Source organism: Eriocheir sinensis, chromosome 56 (genome assembly GCF_024679095.1).
Source record: "Eriocheir sinensis breed Jianghai 21 chromosome 56, ASM2467909v1, whole genome shotgun sequence".
Taxonomy (NCBI): domain Eukaryota; kingdom Metazoa; phylum Arthropoda; class Malacostraca; order Decapoda; family Varunidae; genus Eriocheir; species Eriocheir sinensis.
The window spans coordinates 10677826-10703008 of NC_066564.1; the positions used below are offsets into that span (position 1 = coordinate 10677826).

The window sequence follows — 25183 nt, forward strand, 5'->3', positions numbered from 1 at the left end:
TTAACCCATTGAGCCTCGCAAAAGTTGTATGATGCGGTAGCACCCAGACCCACCAAATTTTTTTAATATTTTTTTTCTCGGAAATCTATTGGAAACCCGAAGTTATAACACCTGAAATACATAAAATCACTCACAATAGCCATTTAGTACTCAATAGAGGGGGTTATGCTCCGCGCATCATCCAGCTGGTGGTGGGGAGGAAGGTGCGCCGTTGATGGGAGTCCGTCAGCATCACACATCAGGCAGTGGTTTAGGCGTATAATACATGAGTGTTGTGTTTGGATGTTCCCGAATAGAGCATCAGTTGTTTTAGCAACATAAAATTCAACATTATGTGAAACTATGGGACAAGGCTCTGCTGCGTTTTGGTTGTCAAGGCGCAGGTGGCGGGGCAGCCTTGTTGCGCCCATATCACCCACCTGCGTTATTTTTAATTTGTGTCTAACTCCCAATATGTGATAAAAAAAGGTATAAGCGAAAAAGTAGTAGGCTAGTATATATTTACACACAGTCAGACATGTCTACACGCACCCAGCACAAAGGCTGAACTGACCGCGCGCAAAAGCCGCAAATATTTCCTACTGTGAGTGACAAGTGAGGACTGGTAGGTAAGTTGCCAAGTAGTGTAAACTTGCCCCGTATCTTGACTCATAACGTGTGTGAATATTACAAGCCTAAGACAAATATGTACGGAGATAAAGGGTCGAGAACTTGCGACGGCTGAGAGCTGTCAGCGGGACTGAGCGTTACACATATACGCGACGGCTCAGAGCCATCAGCGGGGCTGGACGGGTTAAGAAACATGATCCTCGCTGCTACCTGGTTAAAATGGAAGCTAACTTCTAATCACTATCCCACTAACTTTTGTCATATGGATTTTGCCTCTTTGCCAGGGGCAGTAAATACTATAGTCAGTTCACCCAACTTTGAGGTGTGCATTATTGCGCACTGGCAACCTGCTGTCACACGGCATGTCCAATTTTGTGGATAATGTATGATAGCCAACGCATAGGAGAGTCATGATTTTCAATAACATCAAAGTTGAACCAGATCTAATGTGCATCACTGAAACAAAACTAGCAAAAGGTTCATAAATGATGGTAATAGAGGAGGGCAATTATGATAAACGTATAGTAAAGAAAAGACAGAATAGGGAAGCGTGGTGGAGGGGTGATGATATTGGTCAAAACAGATCTAAAGGTGTGATAAAAGTGAGAACAGGGCCAGACAATAGAGAAATTCCAAATGTTCTATTACGGTTGAAAGGCGGTGAAAAACTGACAGTAATGGTGACATATGTGCCACCACACAGCAAGCGGGACAAATGAAATTTATAATAACCTGTTAGAAGGTACAAGTAAAGCATTTGAGGATATTTTTTTAAATAGCAAGAATGTAGTTCCAGCAAGGGACTTCATCTGTAAGAATGTCAAATGGGAAAAGTTTGAAGAAAGTACATGTGAGCTAAAGTATTAAAACTGGCCACAGAAAACCTCATGACACAGTGGGTAAGGGAAGAGATGAGATTTAGAGGAGAGGATGAACCAGCAAGATTGGACTTAATTTTGACGAAAGGAACAGACTTGTTAAGTGAAGTGCAACACGAGTGCACACCGGGAAAAAGTGACCATAAAGTATTACAAATAGAAATTGACGAAAAATGTGAAGAGATTGGATTAGAGAACCATGCAGAGAAAAGAAAACATTACATTATAGCTCGGTATAATGACTTATGAGCTTTCTTTGGTAGCATAAATTGGTCAGAAATGAAAAAGCTGATAAAAGTACAACAAAAATATGATTACTTCTTTAAAACTTATAATGAAGGTGTAGTAAAGTGGATACCCTGCCATGTGATAAAGAAAAGAGGAGTAAAAAAGAGTGGTTTAATTCAAGGCGTCTGGGAACATAGAAAAAGAAAGCTAAAGCATGGAGAAATTTAATAAGGAGAAGGAATGCCACAAACAGGGAAAGCCATAGACCAGCTAGAAATGCTTACACCAAAGTGAGGAGAGAAGAAGAAAGTATGAAAAGAATATAATAGAAACATGTAAGGAGGACCCAAAACTTTTGATTGACATATAAATAAGAAATTAAGGAAAAAATAATCTGTGAATACGATGAAAGTGAGTGACTAAGTCTATGAGGATGCAAAGGAAATCTGTGAAATATTTAAATGAAAATATACAGAGTTTTTACCCAAGAGACAGAGTTTGAAGAGAGAGATGAGAAGAGAATTGTCAAAAGAATGGAAAACATAAGAGTGGATAAAGAAGAGATACTAGGGCTATTGAAATCACTAGATGGTAAGAAGGCAATGCTCGTTTTGCAGGGCCTGTTCTCCCTTGAAAACTTGCAGTATTATGATTGTACTTTGTTTCTTAGGTGATGTCATTTATTGTTTAAGTAGAGTGTCGCTATTCAATTAAGTTTTGAATATTTTTTAATCATGAAAGAAGCTAGATTATCTCAATCATATATATTTGGTACGTGTCTTTGATACATTCTATGATGTCATCAACAGCCAATCAGGTGAAAGGGGGGCGGAGCTTTACCAGAATGGGGGAGGGGCCTCTCGGTGCAAATTGGCCAAGCTAATTTGGACCGACTATAGGCGTGACAGCCTCAGCCGCTAACCCATTGCTGGGGTGCCTAGCCCTGTGTTCACAGGCAGCAGCTAATGTTCCCCTGCCTGGCCAGTCACAGCAGCGGGGCCTGGACCCAACCCAGAAAAGCCCAGGTATTTGTTGCAGCTTAACGTCCAAGTCTGCACCACTGTGTTTACCACGTAGGCTTTCTAGCAGACCCAGCACTGCCACAAGAAACTTTTTATGGGTCCAGTTTTACAAAACTGGAAGGCCGATCGCTCTGTGCTGTTCTTAGGTGCGCGCCCACGGCTTTATCGCTGCGTAGCTGCGTTAGCAACCTCGTGGCCACGAGCACCACGGGCTTTACCACCCGGGTCAACCAGAAGGCATACCAGAGCGATACCCGAAGCGGTCCAGGCCGGCAACAAGCATCAAGTGCTCAAAGCAGGCTTCTATACGGACGCCCGGGCAGGCACCCCAGGGCGCTACCCTTTTAAGCCCGGCAATGCCCGGCAATGAGCCCGAAGGCCCACAGACACTGGGCAAGTACGCCAGGCCGCCCCACTCTGAGTGTGAGTGGGGAGGATAACCAAGGAGTCAGTGACAACCTGGCGCATCCACTTGCGCGGTGATCTGTGGCTGTTTAGTTACACTGTGTTGCCCTTGCAAGCCAGGGGGGGCAGGTACCCCCTGCACAGTGCATCCAGTGGGACCACAGGAAGGCCAGCCACAAGAAGTAACCATGATTTACGGCCAGCATGCCCCTCCAGATCAGGCTGGCCCACGGGATTCCCGAACCCTTGCAGGCCCCTTTACTTGCCTTACCGTAAGCATGGTAAAATCCTTCTTTCATATGTCAGACCGAGGGCGGTACTTATCCATATTTCTTATTCCGCCCTCACTCCCGCAGGAGTGCTAGCGGACCCACACACCTTCTCCACGGGGACGGAGCCCTACTCACCTAGTCCAGTCTGGATTTAGGTAGTCATCAAGGCTTAAGCTAATGTTCGCACTGTGTGTTTCATTTAAACAGTCCTTTGACACTTCCGCCATTTAAACCTGTACTGCCTTGACTCTCGTCACTTCGACATGGTCTGCAGTGCTTTGCAAGAACGTTTACGTGCCAGTTGTACTGTGAAGCACACAGCTTTCCTGTGAACCTTCGCACCAAGACGTCAATATTGTTGCTACGTGCAAGCTGGGGCGCGCCTTACGGGTGCAGTATGCCGCCCAGGCAGAGCTTAGAGGCATCACGCGGGCAATTTGAACGACTTTTGGCGGCGCGCGACATTTTATTTTATTTTTTTGGAAAAAATCAAATTTTTTTAAAACTCCCAGATACGGGCAACGTCAGATAAGGTGCACCCGGATAACTGAGGGTTTACTGTATTCTCTAATGCAAATGTTTTGAAAATAATTCTCTGAATCCTATCTCTGGCTTTTCCCCGGGAGATCAACAACTGAAGCAATATATACTATGAGAGGACTTCAGGAAAGGTTTAGGGAGAAGAGGAGGAGATTGTATCATGTTTTTGTAGATCTAGAGAAAGCATTTGACAGAGTACCAAGGGAAATTATAAGATGGGCAATGAGAAGGCAAAGAGTACCAGGCAGATTGGTTGAATCGGTGATGGGACTGTATGAAGGTACAAAATCGAGAATGAAAACAATGGTGGGAACATCAGAGGAGTTTGAAATTGGAGTGTGGGTTCACCAAGTATCTGCCCTTAGCCTGCTCCTGTTTATAAAATTAATGGAGGAGGCAACAAAGGAAGCAAGAGGAGAGGCACCATGGGAGCTGCTGTATGCAGATGACTTGGTAGTAAATGCAGAGACAGCAGAAGAAGTGAAAGAAAAGTTGAATAAATGGAAGGAAGGAATGGAGGAGAGAGGTTTGAAGATTAATATGGAAAATACAAAGTACTTGGTGACTGGAAAAGAAGAAGAGAAAAGATTAGGGGCTGCTTTCACAGTCACTTTTGTTTGCTTTTATTTATTTATTTATTTATTTATTTATTTTTTTTTTTTTTTTACATCTCAGCCTATACCGCCAGTAGGCTTTCTTCAGGGGCCTAGCTGGTGGTCGGCTCAAGCCCGTCATGGCGTAGGCAATTTTTTTTTATAGTGGCGCCAGTTATGCTTGGCTCATGCTGCCCCCCCTGAACTCATTTTTGATAGACTTGGATGGTTTCTTGTGGAGCCCGGGTTGATGAATGGTCTTCAGGACAGCATGTGGGTAGTCTTGGGCCACTCAGCGGTGACTGAAAAATCCCAGGTGGTAGCGTGGGGATTCGAATCGACATTGCCCATGTCGTGATGAATGCTGGCCCGGCACGCTAACCACTCAGCCACTGCCTACCCTAAATGGTTACCAATGAGAGGCGATCGCCGCAATAGTATTTCCACGTGAAGCTCGCCGATGGGGTAGTGGCGGCTGCAGAGGAAGCGAAAAGTGTTGAGAATGTGTGGCAAGGTGCGGGGCGGGGCTAACCCTGTAGCCGCAATTACTCCATTGGCCAGTTTCACGTGGAAATACTATAGCAGCGATCGCCGCTCATTGGTAACGATTAAAACAAACAAAAGTGAGTGTGAAAGCGGCCCTATATCAGGAAAATATCCATGTGGATGCTGTGGGAAGGGAGTAGGTGTAAATTCAGTCTTGTGCACATGTTGCAGGCAGTGGTGCCACCTTAGATGCTCAGGCCTCAGAAAGGAAAGAGGAGTGCAGAATTTTACATGCCCAGCTTGAGTAAGGAGACAGCAAGGACAAGAAACTGAGAGGGATGAACTAGAGGTGAATGGACGAAAGCTGGATGAGGTAGAACATTTCTGTTATTTGGGATATGTTCTGGACTGTGAGGCGGGAGTGGAGAGGATAGTGAGAGCGAGAGTGGCTGCAGCATGGATAAAGTGGAGGGAGGTGGCTAGGCTGCTCGTGAATTGTAGCATCCCTCTAAAGAGCAGAGCAGGGGTGTGCCAAGCATGTACTAGATCAGTGATGTTGTATAGAGCAGAAACATGGGCTCTAGCTAGAAAATTGATGGAGGCATTGAGAGCAAGTGATCACAGAATGGTGAGGTATATGGCGGGGATCAGGTGGAAAGACAGGGTGTCCAGCGCAGATGTAGCTAACAGATGTGGAGTAGAGGACCTGGAAACAGTGCTCAGAGGGGAAAGACTCCGATGGTTTGGACATGTAAAGAGAGCATGGAAGGATACAGTGGTGGGAGTTTTGGAGAGATTAGAGGTAAAAGGAAGGAGACCAGTTGGTAAACCTAGGAAAAGGTGGAGAAGATGTAGGGTAAGGTGGGGTAAGTTGCCCCCCTTAAGGGAGATTGGCTGTTGTAGCCACATTTTTTGCAATAGAATTTTGAAAAAAAGTTCTGTTAAAATCTTAGGGTAAGGCCTATCTATGGAATATATTACAACCACTCATTATGATTTTGACTTTATTATAATGACAATTAAAAAAATAATAATAAAGGGGGCTTCTTACCCTGCATGTGGGGTAAGAAGCCCACTGGGTAGGCCTTTTACCCCACTGTGGCTTACAATAATAAAACTCACAGAAACATAAGGAAAATATTTTTTCACATTATAAAAATATAAAATGTATTCCTTTTTAGAAAACTATACCCTATAAATCTCTTGATGTGAAATATAGGAACACAGTCAGATTTGTGTCTCCTAATGAACAGAATGTAAAACTAAACAATTAATTAATTTTCTAAAAGGTATCCCCTTCTTTTAGACTAGTAATATTAGACTAGCTTCCCTTTCTTCTGAATTTTTTTTTAACAAAAGGAACATCTACTTTCATGAAAAATATATGGAACTAAATATTCAATTAATTTGATAAAATATGTCCTTTCTGTTGAATATTGATATCTGAAATGGTTAAAAACACCAACTTCCTTATAGTCTCAAACTCAAAAGTGTTCACTTATGGATGCCTGCCAAAAACTTAAACATGCAGACTGCACAACTGGAGTAGGCCTAGATCTGTATATATGTCAAAACTGCAAGTCTGATTAGGCATTACAGTATTGCTATTTTTTTATTTATAGCAATACTGTAATGCCTAATCAGACTTACAGTTTTGACTTACATACAGATCTAGGCCTACTCCAGTTGTGCAGTCTGCATGTGACCAGTTTCTACAACTCTGACATTGGACCCATTTTTCTGAAGGTCTGCTATTAGCAAATGGTTCCCCACACACCAAACAAGGCCAGTCATCCTTATCAGACAAAGCTGGAGATGGAGTTTTTTTCTTTGTTGCTGATGATGGGATAAAAGGCCCACATGTGGGGTAAAAGGCCTCCCTGTGGGCAACTTACCCCAAAGGCACAGGGGGCCTTGTACCCTGGCAACTCATATATACACAAAATGTCACCATCTTTCCTACAAGTAAGTAGGCAGAGTATAATCACATGAAATATGGTCTAGACATCTTAGAGCAAGTATCCATAGCTATCAGGCTAACTCTACAGTTCTTTGTCATTAATTAAGTATCATTAAAATCACTGAAAACTTAAAAGAAATTAGTCAAAAAAAAGAAATGTCCCCTTGTGGCCAGAGCAACTGTCCATTGTTTAGTCCAGTAGTTCCTGTGAGCAGAGAGAGTTGGCGTTGCCTACTTGATCATGTGACTGGTTGAGAAAAGAGAGAAAGAAAGGCAAAACCAAGGGGGGGCCTTTCACCTCAGGGGGGCATCTTACCCCACCTTACCCTATACAGGAAGACTTGGCATTGATGGGATTGAATGAGCGTCAGGCAGAAGACAGAGTAGAATGGAGGAGAGCCATAAAGCGTCCAACCGCTCAGGAACATTGAAAACCGACGTTAAACGAAATGATGATGATGATGATCTAGGGAAGGAAGGAAAGCTGTATACAACATTTCTGAATTTGAAGAGAACATGGGACTAAAAGGCAGAGGTGGGCGTGGTACTAAAAAATCAGTAGTCCGGTTGTGGTAGTGCGGTACTTTTTCTGGAGTAGTGCGGTTGTGGTAGTGCAGTCCCATTTTTTTCTTTCCCAGTGTGGTGTGCGGTACTGCGGTAGTCAAAATAAAAAAAATACTTAAGTGCCTATCCTGGCTATCCAAACAAAGGAAACATGCTTGAAATAGTACAATTGCCTTAAGCTACAATAGATATTCCCAAAATAAAAGCAATAATAATTCGCGATGTTGCCTCTCTTTCTATCTTCTATCGATATTTTCACGCTGACTGCTCTTCTGAACTTGCTAACTGCATGCCTCCCCCCCTCCCGCGGCCTCACCTCACACGACTTTCTAATCAAGCTCATCCCTATACTGTCCAAACCCCTTATGCAAGAGTTAACCAGCATCTTCACTCTTTCACCCCTCACGCTGGTAAACTCTGGAACAATCTTCCTGCCTATGACTTGAACTCTTTCAAGAGAAGGGTATCAGGACCCCTCTCATCCCGAAATTGACCTCTCTTTTTGGCCACTCCTCTGTACTCTTATTCAGGAGCAGTAAGTAGCGGGCTTTTTTTTTTTTTTCCATTATTGTTTTCTTTTTTTTCACACCCTTTAACTGTCTCCTTTTCTGTAAAAAAAAAAAAATGGCTACAAATGCACTATGTAAAAACCATGTAAAACTGAGTGAGAGAACCGTCATTTAATATGCACCAACGAGAGGCAACACCAACACATATAAGGTTGGTTTAAAAAAAAATTCACTTTGCTACACCACTTTTTGCATGTTTTTCCATTATCTTACAATTGCTTAGGATTTTTTAAGCTCGTAAAAAAAAATGAAAAATCGTCCGGCACCACGGACGGTTCCGGGGGTGAAATGGCCGGCACCGCGTGTGTTAAAGAAGACTCACAGTGTAGTAGTTTAGTCTGTCTATTTAGTATTTAATTTTGAACAATAACTGAAAAGTCAGAATGATTGAATCACTGATTCTGATGACTGGTACTGATTGACTGATAGAGTCAGATTCACTGTAAAAAAAAAAAAAAAAAAAAAAAAAATTCTGTGAGCATGCTGCGCTACAAATGTCATCTATGGCAGTCATCAAAGTGCTGCAAAAAAGTATTGCACGATTTTTTAGTGCGGTCTGTGGTAGTGCGGTATTTTCAGAAATTTTGCGGTAGTGCAATAGTGCAGTACTTTTTTTGTGATGCGGTACTACTGCATTTGCCCACCTCTTCTAAAAGGGAAGGTTAAAGGGATGTGCTTATGTTTATGGCCTTTGATCTCTTGACAGATTTTGGGCCACCTCTTGCTGGCAGTGAAGAAAGTGGCAGAGCAAGAAGGTCTCACAAATGGTTATAGAGTTGGTAAGTAAAGAGAGAGAGAGAGAGAGAGAGAGAGAGAGAGAGAGAGAGAGAGAGAGAGAGAGAGAGAGAGAGAATATTTACCCAGGTATTCAGACCACAGACCTTAGACTCAGACTAAGGGTGTGATCCAGAAAGGAATTATATATTTGTAAGTCAGCATGTGGACCCAGAAAGGCTATAAACTCTGGTAAGGAGTTTGTAAACCTATCAAAAGTTTTGTGTTCCTTGGGAGATCGTGGAAGATTTACAGTGTCTCAGATTTACATGGAATGCACAATGATCAATGTTTTCCAACAACAGAATAGGGATAACTGTGTCAAATAAGGGAATTATCTATTACAGGCCCTGAGATATTAAGAGTAGAGATGGAGAGGTTTTTTTAATCGTGTGAGGTGCTGTAACTGCCCGCAATACCTCCCCCCACCAGACTGAAGTCACTCATCTCACCAGACTACTGTTGCTGCATCCCTTAATGGATTTGTTACTTGCTGAACTTAAAGATTGTGCACGGAGAAGCCTATAGAAAGTATGAGAAAGTAGCAGCAGCTAAAAAAATGTTAGTCATTCAGTATTATTTGAAGTAACAAGTAATGAATGAGTGTAGAAGGGAAAGCAGAATTGACTAGTGTAGGAATAAAGATCAATGTAGGGTTGCCAGATTCCCCGGGAAAGGTGGAGAGAGGTGAAATAGAGGAGGCAATGAAGAAGTTAAAAGTAGGAAAGACCCCTGCAGCTGATGGCATAACAGCAGGAATGTTGAAGTATGGAGGAGGTGTAGTTGTGGAATGGATATTATGGATATGTAACCTAGCATGGGAACAGGGTGAGGTGCCAGAGGACTGGAGAAAGGCTATTGTTGTGCCGCTGTACAAAGGGAAAGGAAGCAGAGGTGACTGTAATAGTTACATGGGAGTAAGTCTCCTCAGAGTAGCAGGAAAAGTGCAGGGAAGGGTTTGAAATGAGAGGATGAAAAAATAATTGAGGAAAGTGTAGGCAATGATCATGTTTTTTTTAATAAAGGGAAGGGTTGTGTAGACCTAATATTTGCACTGAAAATGCCAGTTGAAAAGTACCTTGAGAAGGACAGAAAGCTATTTGCTACTTTCATGGACCTAGAGAAAGTATATGACATGGTTGACAGGAAGAGTTTATGGGATGTTCTCAGGATATATGGTGTGGGAGGGTGTTTGCTGGAGGGAATCCAATCCATCTATTAAAGGATGCGAGCGCCTCTGTATGCACAAATGGGAAGTTGAGTCCAATGACTCCTCCATACCCCTCACTTTCAGCCTAGGGCTTCTAGTAGCCTTAGCACCTCTTACACTTCTTCTTTTATGTCCTCCAGCACTGAGTTGCTGTACACTCCCTCTTGTTCAGTGAAGTCGCTTTCTGTTGTGAAGACTGAGTGGAATCTCTCATTCATTATTTCAGTCTGCATCGCTACATCCTCATAGACCCTTCCCTCCTCTTTTAGTTTATTGATTCCTTCCTTGTTTTTTTAGTTTGCCATTGATGAATGTATGGAACAGTTTAGGTTTCTCCTTACACTTGTTTAATGTCCCTTTTTCAAAATTTCTTCCTTCCTCTCAGCGGATCCTGACCTATTTGTTCCTGGGTTTTTTGTACTCTTCTTTTGTCCTGCTGTTCCTTCTCTTTCTCCATTTGGTCCAAGCTGCATCACGTTCTTTTGTTGCCATCTCACACCTTCTGTTATACCATTCTTTTCTTCAGTTCTCTTTACTTTCTACTTTTGGTACATGTTTATCTACTCCCGAGCTGTAAATGATTCCCCACTTCTGCTGTGTATCGTTAGTTTCTTTGAATTCTCCCCAGTTTGCTTCCTCAAAATATTTCTTTAATTCTGGAAAATTTCCTTTTTTGTAATTGTATCTGCCTTGCTTGTAGGACTCTACCCTCAGCAACTCTCCCCTCCGTCATTTGAAATTCTAACACCACATGATCGCTTTTCCCTATGGGACAAATATTTCAAAGATTCAATTACATCCTATCCTTTAGTTAGTAGCAGATCTAGCCTTGCTGGGGTGTCATCCTCTCTGTATCGTGTCTCCTCTTTGACCCTCTGGGTCATGATATTGTCCATTACTATGTTCATTAGTTTATTGCCCCAGGAGTCTTCATTTTCCCCTGTGTCCCATTCCTCCCATTGCATCTCTACAACTATTATTAAACTATTATTAGATTTTCACTTTCGTCATTCATCATTTGTAGGTACTCGGCTATATGTCAGCATGTTGTTGTGTTTGTCTGCCTTCCATGTCCTCGTCTTTGGGGGGACGTGTGTGTGTGTGGGTGTATTTACCTAGTTGTATTTACCTAGTTGTGACATACGGGAAAAGAGCTTCGCTCGCGCTGTCTTGTCGCCATATCCGCTCTTATCCAACTTTTCATTAAAATCATGAATGTTTCTTGCACAAACCATCTCCTCCTCCAGTCCATTCCATAGCTCAATGCTTCTGTTTGGGAAGCTAAACTTTTTCACATCTCGCCTACACGTGGTCGCCCTCAACTTTATTCCATGTCCTCTCGTTTCTCTCTCACTCCACACACACAGGTCCTCTCTGTCCAGATTCTCCACCCCGCTCGCCACCCTGTACACTGCTATCAGGTCTCCTCTTTCTCTTCTTCTCTCCAGGGTTGTGAGCCCCATGCTATTGAGTCTCCCCTCGTAAGTCCGATCCCTAAGTTCCAGTACCATCTTAGTTGGCGTTCTCTGTACTCTTTCCAGTTTCTTATGTTCTTCTTTTTGTGAGGAGACTAGACCACTGCTGCATACTCCAACCTTGGCCTTATCATTGTAACTATTATTTTCTTCATCATCTCCTCGTCCAAATACACAAATGCCGTCCTTATGTTCCTCAGCAAATTCATAGTTTGTCCCGTTATCCTGTTGATGTGTTTGTCCGGTGACATGTTCTCTGAGATAGTCACTCCCAAATCTTTTTCTTCCACTCCTCTGCATATTATCTCACTTCCCATCTTATAATCATATTCACATCTTCTACCACTCCTACCAAACTATCTTTTTACATTTCCCAAGGTTGAATTCCATCTGCCATGTAACACTCCACTTCCATATTTTGTCTAGGTCCCTCTGCAATGCCTCACAGTCCTTCACATCATTTACTCGTCTCAATAGCTTTGCATCATCTGCAAACAAACTCACATAGCTGGTCACTCCGTCCACCATATCATTTATATAAACAGCAAACATTATTGGCGCCAGCACTGAACCTTGCGGGACCCCACTCCTCACTGGGCACCAGTTGGAAACCTTGTCCTTGATTATTGTCCTTATTTCCCTGTTAGTTAGGAAGTCCTCCAGCCACTTAATCAGTCCATCACCCACTCCACCCCTATTTTTAATTTTCAAAATTAGTCTTCTGTGCGGTACTTTGTCGAATGCCTTTTTCAAATCCAGGTACACTCCATCCCCCCAGCCTTCTCTCTCTTGTATTAAATCTGTCACCTTTGAGTAATAACATAACAAGTTGGTGAGAATAATATGCTGATTATGATATCAGAAGCTGTGCATCATCAGTATGTTTACGGGGATGTATTTCTCACGACACCAGCCCGGCCGCCATTTTCATTGCTTTACTCAAGGACACTTGTCAATTCAAGCAGTAAAGATTACACCAAAAATATATAAATTTTGGGAAACTGTACATTGTCAATGTTTTTTAACCCGTACATATTTCTGAGCATTTTAAGAACTTTTTTTTTTCAAAATTGTTGTCTTAAAGTTTGGGGTGCGTGTTATACACCGCAAAATACGATATTTGTTTTTCGACAGAAACCTACCTCTTGTTTGATTTACATTGTTTTTGATTTACGCGACTTCTTCAAGGATGCAATACTCGCGTAAATCGAGAGTTACCTGTACTTTTGGATGAAAACGGATCAATAATTTAAATGGTAAACATTTTTATATCGATGATGACTATAGTTGACTTTCGCAACCTGGCGCAATCACTCCCGGTGACTATAGTCGAGTACCGCAGCCAAAGGGTTAAAATCACCCATTAAAATTATGCTCTCACCCTCTCTCAACATTCCATCCAGGCAACTCACTGTGTCTTGTATCATTACTTCATATTCTCGGGCCTTCCATGCATTGGATCTTGGTGGCACATACTCTACTGCATACTGCCTCCTCCTTCCTTCAGCACCCACAATTTTCACTTTCAGTATCTCTGCCAAGCCTTCACCCTCACACCTTCTCCACCTTAATGCCTTTCCTTACCATCAGCATTACACCTCCTCCCTGTTTTCTCTTTCTGTCTCTCCTCCATATATTGTATGCACCTTCTCCAAGCCCCACCACCTCAACTGAGTCACACAACTTAGTTTCCGTCAGCCCCACAATATCAGGTTTTCTGTCTCTCAAATAGTCATTAAACTCTATCCACGATGACGCTATTCCATTGATATTCGTATATGACACTTTCCATCCTTCCTCCTTTCCTGTTAGACTTTTTCTCTCCTTCCTCTCGTCACCATGAACCACTTCTTCACTTTTGTGTGGGTTGTCACTGAGAGGCGACCGTGGTGTAACGGGTAGCACGTCCGCCCGGCAAGCGGAAGGACTCGGGTTCGATTCCCGGGCGGTGCCTGCCTTTACTGGTGAACCCCCTACCTCTAACATGGCACAGTGAGTAGGATCTAGCGGCGATACACATTCCCCAGACTGGCCGGCCAGGGAGGCGGCCTTAGGGGGGAGTTGTGTGGGTTGTCACTGAGAGACGACCGTGGTGTAAAAGTGGCGTCCCCGCCGCAAGCGTAACAGGTAGCACGTCCGCGGGTGGCCCCGAAGGACTCGGGTTTGATCCCCGGGCGGTGCCTGCCTCTACTGGTGAACCCCCTACCTCTAACAACTTTCATATCCATTACTCTCCAAAAAAAACTCCTTCTCTTCTTCTGATCTCTTTTCATTTAAATCACGAACCTCACCTCTGAGTTCATTCAGCTAGTCTCTCTCTTGTCAGATATTTCCTCAGCCACATCATTTTGGGGCCTTCTTCTGCCGCTAGCTTCCAAGCTCCTGCCAGGGCCTCTTCTGCTTCGCTCAGTGCCTTGAATCTTATCCTAATTGGTCTATCTTTTTCTCCATTGTAGTTTCCAATCCTATGACAGTCATCTATTTCGTTCACCAGGTCACTTCCCTCTTCTTGTACCCTCCGTGCGATCTTCTTCACTACATCTTTCAAGTTGTTTTCCCTTTCCGATTTGTTTGGGGTCTTCTCCTCCTTGACCCCGAACACAATGACACTTTTTTCTCCAGTGCCTCATTTTCTTTTATTACCTTCACCACCTCAGCCATCCTCTCCTCCAACTGCTCCTCCACAATCTCCTTAAAGCTCTGTAAACTCTCACTCTGCACCATCTCACCATCTTTGTCAACTTTCTGTTCCAAATTCTTGACTCTTTGCTCCACTTCCACTTTCTCTTCACTTCACTTCCCCTCCCACTTATTCCGCTCCTTATTCATCTTTTCCACCGAATCCACGCTTTCCTCTATCCCCTCCGAGCATTTTGTTATCTGAATCTTAAGCTCTACCACTTCTGGTTGTAGATCACTTATCCTTCTCTTGTCGTCCTCTCTCTCCCTTCTCAACTCACCATCTTCATCACCACTTCAAAATCAATCTCCAACCCTTTCATTCTTCTCTGCAATAATCTATTTTGCAATTCACTGTTTATTTCCTCAAAACCCGAGAAATCTGCTACCAGTGTGTGTGTGTGTGTATGTGTGTGTTTACCTAGTTGTGAAACACAGGAAAAGAGCCGTACTAGGCTCGTGCTGTCCCGTCTCCATAACGCTTATTATCCAGTTTGGCTTTAAATTCATGAATCGTTTTTGCACACACAGTCTCCTTGTCAAGTCCATTCCATGTTGTTATGCTTCTGTATGGAAAACTATTTCTTGAAGTCTCTCCTACAGTCACTCTTTTTCAATTTCTTACCATATCCTCTTGTTACACTTCTGTCACGTACCACTAGGTCTTCCCTGTCCAATTTCTCCAATCCCTCTTGTATCCTATACAATGCTATTAGGTCCCCTCTCTCTCTTCTGCTCTCCAGTGTTGTTAGTTCCAATTTCTCCAGTCTTTCTTCATAAGTATGTTCTCTCAGAGTTTCCGGTAATTTAGTCGCTGCTCTTTGTATTCTTTCCAACTTTATAATTTCTTTCTTCAATCTAGGTGACCACACTAATGCTGCATATTCCAGTCTTGGACGCATCATCGATGTTATTAGTTTCTTTACCATTTCTTCATCTAAATATGTAAATGCTGCTTTTATGTGTCTAAGAAGACTGTATGTTTCCCCAGTTATCCGGTTTATATGTTTTCCAAAGGAAAACATATACAGTAAAACCCCGATTATCCGAAATGGAAGGGGGGAAGCCTCTTTCGGATAAGCCGATTTTTCGGATAATCCGGATTTATGGCCGCCATTTTGATCGCCGCCATTTTCCTTTTCCCGGTTTCTTTCGGCATGGTGATGTAGAAAGAAGTGAGGTCGAAGCACAGGTAGAACGCGATGCGACTGCCCAGTGTGAAGTGTGTGACGCGACTGCCGCCGACTGACGATGTAAACAATGAAACCAAACAAACACACGCTACGCTAAACAAAGTAGTACGCTTAAAACATGTGATGTAAATGTTTTATTGTATGTTTGTCTGTGTGTCTCCTTGTCTGGACCAGTGTATGTTGATACTTGTGAGCGTTGCAGATCTGAATTGTGAATGTTGCAGAGTGCGATTGTGAATGGTTGTGCAAGCTTGCAAGTGTGACCTTGATGCATCGTGCAGGTGGAGACACAGTATGATGACTCATATTATCGCGCAACTCGTATGTTGGAAGGGGAATGTGGCATGGAGTGGAGATGGGAGTCGTGTTTGTGTCGTTGTCTTGAGAGTACGGTGTGAGAGTAGTCGTGCAGTAGTTTGTTCGTTCGCCGCACCTATGTCCTTGCTGGGGCGAAGGTGCGGACGTGGTGTTGTTGAGAGTTTGTTTAATGTTTTTTGTCTAATACATTGATCTATTCGTTACAAGCTATTTCGGCAATACGTATTAGAAAGCATATTCATTTTAACTGTTCTTATCAATTTTAAATGTGTTAATATAGTACATATGTAGTTACTTTTATTTATTTTTGATGTTTTATAACGTTTTAGTATAGAAAAAAAAATTAATTGCATTATCCAGATCAATTTCGGATAATCTGTTTTTCGGATAATCCGCTTTCGGATAAACGGGGTTTTACTGTAGTGTGTGTATTTACCTAGTTGTATTTATCTATTTGTAGTATACGGAACCTGAGCTTAAGCTTGGACAGTCCTGTCTCCCAATCTATATATGTCCAACTTTTCCTTCATTTTATGGACACTGCCCACTTCAACAATGTCACTATTTAGTCCATTCCATGTATCCACACTCTGGCGAGGAAAATTGTACAGCAAACCGGCCAACCCAGAATAGTTTTTGAACCAACTGCTCCCGGTAACTACAATAGCATCCACTAGCCACTTCGCCCTCCTCCCTTTATCTGCTGTCTCATCCTTCGCTTACGGTAGTCTTTTCAGCTCACCAGATGAAATATTTTAATCCTTGTAGCTGCCATTCAAATGAAGAATGTATTTACACCACAAGAAAGTCTTATGCCTCAATCCAGGACGTAAATGTAATGGAAAATAGTCAAGTGTTTGTGAGTGTTGGTACTGACACATCTTAAGGGGTTACCCAGTAGGTAGATTAGGTTAGGTAAGGTTAAGTTAGGTTTGCTTAGTTTGAATCTATTTGGCACGCTGTGTGGGGCGGCAGAAATACACAGCGCAATACGGGACAGGGTGGCGGCGGGGATGGCCCACAACCTGGGCCAGTGTTGCGAGAAATACCTCCTCGCAGAAATAAGTTGCTTTGCTGTCCACCATGCATGCACACTAGGGGAATACATAGCAGAAAAAACATTAATTTGCCTGGTTTTGATTTAGTTTGTCATCATCATCATCATCATCTCATCGACGCCTGCTCGTAGGAGCACCCACCAGGGGATGGCCACGGCAGAAGAGTTTCCAACTCTCTCTATCCAGACACTCCCTCCTTGCCTGCTCAAAGTTTTTCAAAGATCTTTCCCCCTCTCCCTAACGTACTCCTGGGGCCGTATACACAAATATTCTAAGAATAATACTAAGCCTTGCACTTAACAACTTTTAGCTAAGCATAGGCCCTTAAGTATTACTTAGAATTCCCCTTAGCGGACTCTAAGCTAAGTATTTTTTGAGCAAAATACCGGTATGAAGTGCATCGCATAGCAAAACGATCACTTGCAAAAGCATTATATATAGCTACCACAGTGCATATTATGCAAAGATGAAATAGCTATAATGCATTCAACATGTTATCTATCTGTACACAAAAGCTTGTTTGGAAACAATAGACACAACAGTGGAGTTAATGATCGACATAAACGAGCCTTCTTCTTCTTCCTCTTGTGGTCTTTATTGCCCATGATCGTTATATAGGTGCATCTTTTCATGTTTCCGGTGTACCTCCACTATTCTTTTATGTGTTTTGGTAAAATATGTATATTACTGCCTCGACGTCGTCTCCTCAGCCGCCGGCGACAACAAAGGCGTAGCGCGAAGCGTATCACACGGAATTACCAAATAATAAAAGTAAACAAGTCAAAAACAAACTAAATCTAACCAGACCTGACCAAACCTAACTATACCTAGCCTATGACCAACCTAACCTGACCCCTCTACCGCCAAAATGCAATGTGCTAAGATGCGTTAATTCACACTCCTCAATAGTTTGAAGTTTCTTCAATATTCAAGCTGTTTGTCACTGTACTGTATTCAGAGACCAACATACAACACATAATGGATTAGCCTCACGTGAGATGGCTACCATAATTTCAGACTCGTGTGTTCAGTGACTTTCTTGTTTATTTATTTTGATATATATCAACTTTCAGTCAGGTTACTCTGGTACATCTTTACCTCAGTGGGTCAAGGCACACAATCACTAGTACTATTATAAAATGTTCTAATGTTTCCCGAGCTTCTACACCTATCTGCTGTACTATAGATAGGTATAGGTACTTCTCCATTCACAGAGGCAACTTTTCTCAATTATCTTTGATAGGTCTCCCATTCACATTGTTTCACTCTGCTCCAGTGTTATCATATGCTTTCCCTCTATGTATATTTCCTTTCTCCAAAGGGGATTGTCTTGAATTTCCAGTGTTATATTAATTTGGCCCACCGGTGTTCACTCATTTCCTCTCTTTGAAACTCAGCTTCCCCTTTGTTAACCTTTCTCAGAAGCTTCACCCCATTTCCCCTGAGAGCATGTGAACACTATCATGCCAACTGGTCTTGAATGACTTCTAATCTCCCGACATCTTAAGTGTTAGTTTTGCTGACCCATACAAGATAGCTGTGGGGTTACTACTTTCCCCATCCAAAAGCAACTTCCATATTCATACTGGCTAATTTCCCTTCTCTACCACTGATGTTAACACCCGTCATTTTCCTTACCTTGGCTTCATTCAGTTTTCTTTGTACTTTCTCCTATGGCCTCCTTGCTGATCTCAAATGCTAAATAACCATGTGTTTCTATTACCTCTAAGATATTGTTTCCCAGCACCCGCTGTCCTACTGCTGGTGTGAATTTCCATTATTATGTTTAAAGATAAGTTTCCATTCCATACCAAAGTCATTTAGGATCAGGCAAAATCCTTCCACTAATACTACATCATCTGCATAACTCAGGCAAAGCAATACAGCTTCTGATGTGTGGGGCTTTATTACTTTTGCCTATATCCACATATACACATGGAGGAGGGGGAATGATTATGAGCAGAAAGGATTGATTGATTATGTGGCAGTAGATGGAAGACTGAGAAAGGATATCTGTGACGCGAAGGTAGTAAGCGGGATGTTCGATGGCTCTGACCATCTTGCAAAAGTGGGTGTTTGAAAAGAAAGGTGAAGTAAAAAAGGAAATACTGAAGATAGGAAAGTTACAGGAAAAATAAATAAAAGATGAGTATAACGTGAAATGGCAGATGCCTTAAGTGAAAAATGGGAAAGTGTGAAAGATAGTACAGATATTGAAAAAGTTTTTGGAACATTTAAAGTAGTGTTAACTACAACAAAAAAAGTGGTAGGGATGAAAGTGGTGAGGGATGGAAAAAGAAAAGGAAATTCATGGTGGACAGAAGAGATACGGAGGATAGTAAAAGAGAAAAGATAACTTTTTAAGAAAACTCAAGAAAGAAATGTGGCTGAGCAAGTAAAAAGGGAAAGGAAAAAGAAATATAGAGAATGCAAAATGAAATTAAAACAAGCAATAAAAGAAAGTAAGAGAGTTGGTGAAGACTTTGGAAAAGACTAAGTGAAAAATATAAAGGAACAGGAAATCATATTGGAAGAAGTAAAAACGAAAGAAAAGCATCACAATAATATCTCCCCAAGGAAAATTAATGAAGTTATTGGTGAGAATGGAAAGATGTTGAAAGACGGGGAAGCTGTGAAAGAGACATAGAGAGAATATTTCAAAAACTTAATGAATTTTGATGATGGACGTCCAGCAGCTGTTACAGCAACAGTTTTGAGCGGTAGAGGAGGAGTATATAAAGAAAGAAGTATAACATATGAAGAAGTAAATCAGGCATTAAAAAGATTAAAAAATGGAAAAGCAGAAGGAACTGATGGAATCAATCAGATATTTTCCTTCAGGATGGTAGTAGAAAAAATAATAGCAAAAGGAAAGAAACTATACGCTGCCTTCATGGACTTTGAAAAAGCTTATGACAGATTCGATTGGATTGCATTGTGGGATGTTTTAAAGATTTATGGTGTGGGAGGAAAACTGTTGAGTGCAATAAAGTCTTTCTATGAGGATGCATCTGCATGTGTCAAAATTGGTGGAGAAACAAGTGAACATTTTGAGATAAAGGTGGGATTAAGGCAGGGGTGCGTCATGTCACCATGGTTGTTCAATATTTATATGGATGGTGTCATGAGAGAAATGAAGGGCAAAGTTGGAGTAAAAAGGTACGCTGAGGGAAGGCAGTGGGTGCTGAATTCAATCCTGTTTACTGATGACACGGTGCTCATTGCAGAAAATTAAAGTGACTTACAAAACTTGGTCAGTGATTTTCATAGCGTCTGTAAAAGGAGAAAGCTGAAAGTAAATGTCAACAAAAGTAAAGTGATGGTTTGTGAGGGGAGTAGAAGTGAAGTTGTAGATTTTGTATGCCCATATAGAGTGGGAACTGAATGTGAAAAAGAATGCAAAATAATTCTGAATGGTGAAGAAATGGAGGAGGTCAATGAGTTTAAGTACCTTGGATCAGTTATCAGTTGAAAATACAATAATAGTACCAACCCTCTCATATGCAAGTGAAACATGGGCCTTGAATGAAAATCAGAGGTCTAGAGTGCAGGCAGTGGAAATGAGTTATTTGAGGAGTGCTTGTGGTGTGAGTAGAATGGATGGAATAAGTAATGAAAGTGTTTATGAGCGTTTTGGAATGTGTCACGGGGGTGAAGGGAATAAGTGACTTTAAAGTGGTTTGGCCACATGGAGCGAATGGAGGAGAGTAAGATGATCAGAAGGGTGTTATGTGAGATTGAGGGAGGGAATGTTAGAGGACGACCTCCAGTGAAATGGAGAGATAGGGTGCAGGAGTACGTTAGGGAGAAGGATGAGAGATCCTTGAGAAACTTTGAGCAGGCAAGGAGTGTCCGGATAGAGAAAGATGGAAACTTCTGCCATGGCCATCCCCTGGTGGGAGCTCCTAAGAGCAGGCATTGATGGGATGATGATGATGAATGAATTGAGAGGAATCACAGCAGAAATGTTGAAGTGTGGAGATGAAGTTACTATATGAATGGTCAAGATATGTGAAGTGGCCTGGGAAGGGGGGGGGAGGTCCCAGCAGACTTGACAAAAGCCATCATGGTCCCAGTTTACAAGGGGAAGGGCAGGAGAGGGGAGGTGGGAGTTGTAGGGGTATAAGTCTGCTGAGTGTAGGCTACCTGGAAAGGTATATGGAAAAGTCCTAATTGAGACTGCGCAAAGACTTACAGAAGAGAAAATCAGTGAAGAACAAGGAGACTTCAGGAAGGGAAGAGGATGTGTGGATCAGATATTTTCCTTCAGGATGGTGTTTTATTAGAAAAAATATTAGCAAAAGGAAAAAATACTATGCTGCCTTCATGGATCTAGTTATTCTAAAGAAAGTTTATGACAGAGTCGATTGGCTGGCATTGTGGGACATCTTAAAGATATATGGTGTGGGAGGAAAACTGCTTTATGCAATAAAGTCTTTCTATGAGGATGCATCTGCATGTGTCAAAATTACTGGAGAAACAAGTGAACATTTTGAGATGAAAGTGGGCTAAGGAAGGGGTGTGTCATGTCATCGTGGTTGTTCAATATTTATATGGATGGTGTTATGAGAAATGAAGGGCAAAGTTGGGGAAATTGAAGTAAAAATGTATGCTGATGACACGGTGCTCAATGCAGAAAATGAAAGTGGCTTACAAAATTTGGTCAGTGTTTTTGATAGTGTATGTAAAAGGAGAAAGTTGAAAGTAAATGTCAACAAAAGTAAAGTGATGGTTTGTGAGCGGAGTAGAAGGGAGGTTGTAGAGTTTGTATGCCCATATAGAGTGGGCATTGAATGTGAAAAAGAATGCCAAATAATTTTGAATGGTGAAGAAATGGAGGAGGGTAATGAGTTTCAGTACCTTGGATCAGTTATGTGTAAGCATGGTGGTACAGAAGGAGAAAAGAAAAAGGCATTGCAAGGATTGATTGATTGGAGAGAAGCTGCGGATCCATCTCTGGCATGCCATCTCATTGTTGGGGCTGAATTTCTCCATGGCATGGACTGGACCTCTGCCGGACAGCTGGAGAAAGCTGCCATGGCACAAACCCGACTGATGGAGACAACTGATTTCTTCTTCCACATCATGTTTGGCCCTGAAATATGAGTACAAGTTCAAATAAACAACATAATATATATATATATATATATATATATATATATATATATATATATATATATATATATATATATATATATATATATATATATATATTAATTGGGATGTTTTTCTTGATTAGTGTACTATACTAAAGAGGTTAACCTGGTAGCTGCAGGGATCATGTTTCTTAAAGGTTCCTCCGGCGAGAAAAATGAGAAAATCATCACTCCATAAACCATTTCATAATATATATCAACACATTTGTGATCAGTTTATGCATCATCTATTTTTGGGGGTTTATATCATGGCAAAATGTGGCCCATCGCTGGTACAGGGTAAAGCCACACGAATTTGGCCTGTTGCTACCAGGTTAAGTTGGACTATGAATGGGCAGATGTTGTTTTAAGAGCATCTGAAATAAACTTATGGGACTGATATATGATAATTAAATCTGTGATATTTATTAAGATGTGTCCAGTGATTTAATTGGCAAGAATTGCAAAACACAAGCTAAGAAAATAAAAGTACTGAACTGATTGACGACGACACAGGAAATGGCCGTCGGAGAAATAAGAATGGATTAGTAATTATTATACCGAAGCAAGAACTAAAAGACATTGCATCGACATAAGTATATGATAAAATAACAGGCATTATCTACATGAGTTATTTACTGCACAGTGCACACTATATGGGCTGGCAACATTGTCTTATTTTCTAGCAATTGAAGTTGCTTATATTGTGCATTATATTCTTGCATGGGAATGATTGCTTGATGCTGGATGACAAAACTAAATGATTAAACAATAATGTTATGTGGCGAATACCAGCTTGAGGTCACTCTAGGTCTAGGAGGACTTGCTCGTTGTTGTCAATGTCATCACGATCACTGCAAATAGATACATTACAATTAGAAATGCTTTGGTACCTGCCCTATATCTATATCTATACTTGTCCAGAAGTCAAAACTCTTGACTCATGGACCAATTTGCAATTTTTTGTTCAAAAGATTTTAGCATTGTTGATTGACTTTAATAGCTATTTGGGAGTAAGACTAAGAATAATCATAAAATTCACTTTTAAATCTTCATAAGAAAGGAAGCTGCAAATAACAAAAGCCATAATATACTGTGAACTAATTAATTTCAAATGTGAAAAAAAAGACATGACCAAAACAAATTAAACAATACTACAATGCTAGCTAGCATGGTTATTAGTATAATTTTGAAACACCAGGGATTGCTGGGAGGTATTTTACAGAAAGGATATCTACCGTTACTTAGGATCAATGTGGTTAGGTGACGTTTATAATTTTTTGTTAAGTTAAAATAAGGCAACATTCTGAATGATAGTTAGTTTGGTAAAAAATTTACGTCCAAAATCAAAATGTTTGTTTAAAAAATAGTCAGTAACACAAATCGGAAATTTATCTGAGTTAGGAGAGGTGAACTTATATTAAGTTAGGTATGTCAGAGCAAGGTTTCTAAACAAGTTGATTTAGGATTAAAGGAAAAAGTCATAAGTGATGCAAGCTTGAGTACTAGAGCAAGTTCGGTTTAAGAGCTACCGCACGTCAAATTGATTTGGTTTGGTTACTAAAATAAGCAAAGGAAGGTAATTTTGTTAGGACACTTCTGACATTTAAGTTAGGTTAAAAATATCAACTTTTCTAAATAATTGTTGATTTGGTTAAAACTGGCTATCTTAAATAACAGATTAAGTTGAAATAACTGTATGTCAATGATAAATTTACCCAGGTTAGGTTTGGTTTATCGTTGCTGGGAGGTTAGTCAAGTAAAAATTAAATAACAGACACTAGTGACCCAAATAGGTATTGTTTAGGGTTTGGTAAGTTTGGTGGGAAACGTTTGTTGAAGTCAGTCACAAGATTAACAGGTGTGTTAGGTTTAAAGAGTTGAATATTGTAAAGGATAAGTCTGGCGAGGTAAAATATTGGCTCACCTGTGTTCGTTCCTTGGGCAGGAGTCTGTGGCTGCCGGTGTTGATCACAGGTAAGATACACGTGCACCAATGACTGGACCTTCACAGACTACCTAAGGTGAGTGATAACAGACACTGGATGCCCTCCAGGCGATGGCTGGGGGCTGTATAACGCCAGCCACACACTGCGGCCCGCGGGGCTTCCAGCAAGGTTACTCCCAGGGCTCCTTGTGTAACAGCCTGTGGATGGTGGCAGGCGGTCACCAGCCATCGCTTGGAGGGTCTCCAGTGTCTGTTATCACTCAATCTCTGTCAGTCTGTGAAGGTTGCACCTGCATTTTACCTGTCAGCGAACACCACTTCAGTCGTGATGGCCATGTAGGTGTTTCCAAGGTCCGCCTCGCCGAACCACTCATCTCAGCACGGTCAGCACAGTCCACAGATATTTCAGGATGAGTTTCAAATCATTACACGCCTCCAATTCGTCTAGACGAGGCAGATATATTAGGAGGTGATGCCTTTCATCCCGCTGTAATCCACCATGTTGCAATACTTATGCATTTTTAACGGTGCTAAGGGAGCCCCTTCCCCGCCTTAAATTTTCCGCCCGCTAAGTGCTCCAGCTTCACCGCTAAGCGGCCCAGCGCCATTTTAAGTAGAAAACTTAACGATTCTTTGCCGTTAAGTGCACTTAGCGATGCTAAGAACTTTTGTGTATACCGCCCCTGCACCCTATCTCTCCATTTCAGTGGAGGTCGTCCTCCAGCATTCCCTCCCTCTATCTCACTCACATACACCCTTCTGGTCATCTTACTCTCCTCCATTCACTCCATGTGACCAAACCACTTTAAAGTCTGTCGCTTCACTTCTTCCACCACTCCACACTTCATCCCTTTACCCCTGTGACACATTCCAAAACACTCACACACACTTTCATTACTCATTCCAGCCATTCTACTCACATCACAAGCACTCCTCAAATAACTCATTTCCACTGCCTGCACTCTAGACCTCTGACTTTCATTTCAGGCCATGTTTCACTTGTATATGTGAGGGTTGGTACTATTACTGTGTTTGTCAAATCCCTCTGTGTTGCCTTCAGCTTCGTTCCTCTATTTTGTTATCTTACTAACAAGTGTGCTTCTTAGTTGTTGGGGGATAGCATCACAAAGGTTAAATTATGAGGTTTATTGTCTTAGTGATTGGTGTTCAGCAGCACAAAGGTTAAATTATCATGAAGTTTATTCACAGTCTGTTGGTAATACTAGCGAGCTTTACTTAAGTTAATTAACCGGTAACTCGATTTACG

At 41.7% G+C, this 25183-nt stretch overlaps 1 long non-coding RNA gene and 1 other non-coding gene across 2 annotated transcripts; one reads left to right on the forward strand and one right to left on the reverse strand.

The window, feature by feature from the left end:
- Positions 1–13464: 13464 nt before the first annotated feature.
- Positions 13465–13539, forward strand: Trnaa-ggc (transfer RNA alanine (anticodon GGC)). Its single transcript has one exon. It is a non-coding gene; the product is annotated as a tRNA-Ala (tRNA).
- Positions 13540–21807: 8268 nt separating this feature from the next.
- Positions 21808–24597, reverse strand: LOC126984111 (uncharacterized). The gene is made up of 3 exons (XR_007736413.1): positions 23896–24597; positions 22761–22822; positions 21808–21928 (listed from the first exon to the last, which is right to left on the reverse strand). It is a non-coding gene; the product is annotated as an uncharacterized LOC126984111 (long non-coding RNA).
- Positions 24598–25183: the final 586 nt, after the last annotated feature.